Genomic DNA, 6,578 nt, shown 5'->3' on the forward strand with positions numbered 1-6,578 from the left:
GTTGTTTGTTTCAAATCCATAGCTAAACATGGCTCCTCCTGGGAGAGAAAGGCCTGGAATGGCCTCTTCCGTTCTGACAGCTGGTTGAGCCGCTCTGGGGTCTCCTCTGGCTGGTTAGAGTCGGCGGCCTCGCCAAGGAGCTCCGGACCGGGGGCTGTGTGGGAGAGCAGGAGAAGGCCTTCCTGGAGGGCGCCTGGACCCAAACCATGGAGGGCTTTCAAGGTCAATACCTTGTACTTTGCCTGGAAGCTCATTGGCAGGCAGTGGAATGACTTTAGGATCAGTGTAATGTGCTCACTCCTAGATGTTCCCATAATCAATCTGGTGGCTGTATTTGGAACCAGCTGGACTTTCCAAACTCAGGACAAAGTAGGCTGCAGAAGTCCTTCCCTGAGGTCACCAGTGCATGCTCTACTACAACAGGCCAGGGCCTATTTGTGACTCACACGGCTCATCTTTGCCTTACCAAAGTTGTTCTGGAATGTTCAGATCTCCACAAGGAAGGTCGTTCCCAGTTGGTGAAGCTGGGGAACTCCTGCTCGGACCCCTGGCCATTGACCTGTGGGGTTCCGCAAGGCTCTATTCTGTCCCCCATGTTCTTTAACGTCTACATGAAACCGCTGGGAGAGGTCATCTGGAGTTTTGGAGTTGGATGCCTTCTCTACGCAGATGACGCCCAACTCTACTACTCATTTCCACCACTCCAAGGAAGCCCCTCGGATGCTGGACCAGAGCCTGGCCGCTGTGACAATCTGGATGAGGAGGATCAAGCTGAGGATCAATCCTGACAAGACAGAGGTCCTCCAGGTCAGTCACCCGTCTGACCAGAGTATTGAGTGGCAACCAGGGTACTGAGTGGTCACACTCCCCCTGAAGTCGCAGGTCCGCAGTTTGTGGGTTCTCCTGGACTCAGCACTGACGCTTGAAGTTCAGGTGTTGGCAGTGGCCGGGGGAACCTTCACACAATTAGAACTCGTGCACCAACTGCGACGTTGTTTTTGTGGGAAGGAGTGGCATCATCCGGCTATAGCACATTTTGCAATAGTTTTTCAATTAATATCTCAGGGTGTCAACTGATACAACATAGTTGGGTGTTTCAATTTATAGATTCCCCCCTCCCAACTTTCCTGCATGTCTCAGAAATCACTCTGTATGCACACATATAATGGATTTGATACGACTTCCGATTTTGGTCCGAAATTATGCACAAGCCTACTGCGCATGTGAGGTTCAAATACATTCAATGTAATACTGTGTAACACGATTCTTGTTCCTGGGTTACAAATATCATTTCCAGGTTGGTTCATAGACCCATAGAGTTGGAAGAGACCTCCTGGGCTATCATCCAGTCCAATCCCATTCTGCCAAGAAGCAGGAATATTGCATTCAAAGCACCCCCGACAGATGGCCATCCAGCCTCTGTTTCAAAGCTTCCAAAGAAGGAGCCTCCACCACACTCCCTCCGGGGCAGAGAGTATCAAAAGAATCCAAAATGGATGTCTAAAGAACTTTCAACTGAGCTAAGATGTGAAAGAGACGTGCACCAGAAAGAGGAGAAGGAGACCTCACCCAAATGGCTGGCGAAGGGGCTTCTCCAGGTCGGAGGCTGAAGGCGCATTTTGTGTTGCTGGGTCTACACTGCCTTCTCATTCAGAATTCACACTCACTGCATTGAGGGCATGGGTTCCCTGGAAGCGTAGACTGCAAAGGTCGGCTCACAAAGACACAACACGGATAAATAGCAGTAAACACACAAATTTATTGAAATGTAGTAACGACTGAAAGGAGACCACCTCAAGAAGGTCACCGGAAGAGTTCCTTTCGTAGGCACAGCAGGTGTTAAGGGCTCTGGTTCCACAAGGCTTCTCTTCTTGCACACACAGCACACCAGGGAGGGTGGGAGTCTCCTTCCTTCTCTGGAGCAGAAGCCACCTGGCCATCTGTCAGGAGGGTTTGGGTGGTGGATTCTGGCCTGGAAGAAGGGGGTTGCCAGGATGGCCCTTGGGGTCCCACTCTAGAGTTCTAGGGAAGACTCCTTGGGGAGATAGTGTGGAATAGACATAAAGGTTTATTGATTATTTACTAGCTTGGGTACCCGATGGTTATTTGAAAAAGGCATTGTTTATTTTGGGGTGTTAGGGGGTTTTGGGGTTTTTTTTTTGTGTCAGAAACTGCAAGTCACTTCTGGTGTGAGAGAATTGGCCGTCTGCAAAGATGTTGCCCAGGGGACATTGCCCGGATGTTTTGATGTTTTATCATCCTTGTGGGAGGCTTCTCTCATGTCCCCTTTGCATGAGGAGCTGGAGCTGACAGATGGAGCTCATCCATGCTCTCCCTGGATTCGAATCTGCGACCTGTTGGTCTTCAGTCCTGCCGGCACAGCGGTTTAACCAACTGCACCATCAGGGGCTCCAGTGTGTTAGGTAATATCATTTAGTTAATTATCGTTTAGTTAATTAGTTAATTTAGTTAATTAGTTGTAGCTGACCTAAATCCAGAGACCACTGTGAACCCAACCAGCTATTTAACTAACTAAATGGGGTGTTAGGTAATATCATTTAGTTAATTATCATTTAGTTAATTAGTTAATTTAGTTAATTAGTTGTAGCTGACCTAAATCCAGAGACCACTGTGAACCCAACCAGCTATTTAACTAACTAAATGGGGTGTTAGGTAATATCATTTAGTTAATTATCTTTTAGTTAATTAGTTAATTTAGTTAATTAGTTGTAGTTGACCTAAATCCAGAGACCACTGTGAACCCAACCAGCTATTTAACTAACTAAATGGGGTGTTAGGTAATATCATTTAGTTAATTATCATTTAGTTAATTAGTTAATTTAGTTAATTAGTTGTAGTTGACCTAAATCCAGAGACCACTGTGAACCCAACCAGCTATTTAACTAACTAAATGGGGTGTTAGGTAATATCATTTAGTTAATTATCATTTAGTTAATTAGTTAATTTAGTTAATTAGTTGTAGTTGACCTAAATCCAGAGACCACTATGAACCCAACCAGCTATTTAACTAACTAAATGGGGTGTTAGGTAATATCATTTAGTTAATTATCATTTAGTTAATTAGTTAATTTAGTTAATTAGTTGTAGTTGACCTAAATCCAGAGACCACTATGAACCCAACCAGCTATTTAACTAACTAAATGGGGTGTTAGGTAATATCATTTAGTTAATTATCATTTAGTTAATTAGTTAATTTAGTTAATTAGTTGTAGCTGACCTAAATCCAGATACCACTGTGAACCCATCCAGCTAATTAACTAACTAAATGGGGTGTTAGGTAAAATCATTTAGTTAATTAGCTGGTTGGGTTCACAGTGCTCTCTGGATGCAGGTCAACGACAACTCCTCTAAATCATGGTGAATTCCTCCCAAACCTCTTGCTCAGTCGCTGATCAATTTCTGTTTGCGGTGTGCCATAGGAAAGGGTTAAGGGATAGGCAGTGGGTGGGGTCATGCAAATTCCACAGCAATGGAAAGAGTAAGGAACCCTGGGATGTCCATTCTGGAGGACAAACAGAACATCTAGGATGAAATGCCCCCCGAATGAAAGCATTCCTTGGGTGGTGGGCAGGATGGTGCTTGTGGAGGACATGGGCAGGGCTCGGGCTGCATGTTCACGGCGCCCACTATAACCTGCAATGTCCTTGGAGGGAGGGAGGGAGGAAGGGCTTTGGTGGCTCCTCCACCGTTTGTGGAGGCGGGAGGCTGTCTGTGTTCGTGGACACCTCTGCCACATATACATTTTCACTTGTATTATGTGTATAGAATTATATGTATAGATTGGTGTTTCTCAACCTGGGGGTCGGGACCCCTGGAGGGGTCGCGAGCGGGTGCCAGAAGGGTCAACAAAGGTTGTCAGAAAACTCAGCCTTTTCTAATCTCCTCTAATCACCTCTCAACAAAAGTTTGCTCCAGGCACTGTCAGGCCATTATATGCTAATCAAGGTGGTCAGTTGAAACATTCCCACCTAGCTCCAGCAGACAAGAGTCCTTTGCCCCACCCTGGTCATTCCACAGATATATAAACCATTTTTCCTACTTCCAACAGACCTCACTCCCTCTGAGGATGCTTGCCATAGATGCAGGCGAAACGTCAGGAGAGAATGCCTCTAGACCATGGCTATATAGCCCAAACACACCTAGCTCCAGCAGACAAGAGTCCTTTGCCCTACCCTGGTCATTCCACAGATATATAAACCACTTTCCTAGTTCCAACAGATTTCCCAACCTCTGAGGATGCTTGCCATAGATGCAGGCGAAACGTCAGGAGAGAATGCCTCTAGACCATGGCTATATAGCCCAAACACACCTAGCTCCAGCAGACAAGAGTCCTTTGCCCTACCCTGGTCATTCCACAGATATATAAACCACTTTCCTAGTTCCAACAGATTTCCCAACCTCTGAGGATGCTTGCCATAGATGCAGGCGAAACGTCAGGAGAGAATGCCTCTAGAACATGGCTCTATAGCCTGAAAAAACCTACAACAGCCTCAGCCTTTTCTGTTGGTCATGGGGTTTTATGTGGGAAGTTTGGCCCAATTCTGTCACTGGTGGGGTTCAGAATGCTCTTTGATTGTAGGTGAACTATACATCCCAGTAACTACAACTCACAAGTATCAATGTCTATCTTCCCCAAACTCCACCCGTATCCACATTTGGGCATATTAAGTATCCGTGCCAAGTTTGGTCCAGATCCATCATTGTTTGAGTCCACAGTGTAGATGAACTACAACTCCCAAACTCAAGGTCCCACCAAACCCATCTAGTATTTTCTGTTGATCATAGGAGTTCTGCGTGCCAAGTTTGGTTCGATTCCATCATTGGTGGAATCCAGAATGCTCTTTGCTTGTAGAACTATAAATCCCAGCAACTCCAGCATTCCCAAATGACAAAATCAACCCCCCTCCCCAACCCCACCAGTATTCAAATTTGGGCATATCAGGTATTTGTACCAAATTTGGTCCAGTGAAGGAAAATGCATTCTGCATATCAGATATTTACATTACAATCTGTAAGAGTCGCAAAATGACAGGAAGTAGCAACAAAAATGTAAACATGTGATATGCAGGATGTATTTTCATTTACTGAACCAAATTCGGCACAAATGCCTGATATGCCCAAATTTGAATTCTAGTGGGGTTGAAGGGGAGATTGATGCTGTCTTTTGGGAGTTGTAGTTGCTGAGATTCATAGTTCACATACAATCAAAGAGCATTCTGAACTCCACCAACGACTGAATTGAGCCAGTCTTGGCACACAGAACTCCTATGACCAACAGTAAATACTGGAAGGGTTTGATGGGCATTGACCTTGAGTTTTGGAGTTGTAGTTCACCTTTGTCCTGAGAGTACTGTGGACTCAAACAATGATGGATCTGGACCAAACTTGGCACGAATGCAATATTCCTGTTTCTTGGCAGAATGGGGTTGGACTGGATGGCCCATGAGGTCTCTTCCAACTCTTTGATTCTATAAATACTCAACATGCTCAAATGTGAACACTGGTGGAGGTTAGAGAAAATAGACCTTGACATTTGGGAGTTGTAGTTGCTGGGATTTATAGTTCACCTACAATCAAAGAGCGCTCTGAACTCCAACAATGAGAGAATTGGGTCAAACTTCCCACACCGAACCCCCATGACCATCAGTGAACACTGGTGGAGTTTGGGGAAAATAGACTTGACATTTGGGAGTTGCGGTTGCTGGGATTTATAGTTCACTGACAATCAAAGAGCATTCTGAACCAATTGGGCCAAACTTCCTGCATAGAACTTCCTATACAGAACCCCCATGACCAATAGAAAATACTGTGTTTTCTGATGGTCTTTGGCGACCCCTCTGATACCCCCTTGCGACCCCCCCCCCCAGAGGTCCCGACCCCCAGGTTGAGAAACACTGCTATAAGGGTTGAAGTCACTCCGTGCCTAGAGGCCAAACCAGAACGACACCTCCGGTCAAGGGAGACAGATGTCATGTCTGGGGTGTCAACACAGAGATAATGGGCAAGGCAAAGAGATATAAGGCCTGAGCTGACCGTGTGCTTGACCTCTCTCTTCCGCCGTGACCGTCTGAGTGTGAGTAACTGTAAATAATTGGGAACAACAATAAACAGTGTGTGGCCAGGGGCTCTTGGCTGAAATATAGTGTTCCAATGTGCTTGATTTAAGAAGTACAGGTACAGAGAAGCGTGCATGTTGCGGATATTGTTGGTGCCTGTGTCTGCAAATCCAGGAAATCCTAAGTGCCTTTTCTTTGGGGGGGGGGGGTACCCCTGAGAGGAGGCTCCTGCCCGGCCAGTCTCTCTCCTCATGGACCATCCAGTCCAACCCCATTCTGCCAAGAAGCAGGGGTATTGCATTCAAATCACCCCTGACAGATAGCCACATATACATATACCTCTGCCACATATCCATTTTCACTTGTATTATGTGTATAGAATTATATGTATAGATAAATTATTTATATGCCTGGTTGCATGGGCACATAAATAATCTATAAGGGTTGCAGTCACTCCGTGCCTGGAGAGGCCGAACCAGAACGACCCCTCCGGTCAAGGGA

This window comes from Anolis sagrei, chromosome 1, assembly GCF_037176765.1.
Source record: "Anolis sagrei isolate rAnoSag1 chromosome 1, rAnoSag1.mat, whole genome shotgun sequence".
Taxonomy (NCBI): domain Eukaryota; kingdom Metazoa; phylum Chordata; class Lepidosauria; order Squamata; family Dactyloidae; genus Anolis; species Anolis sagrei.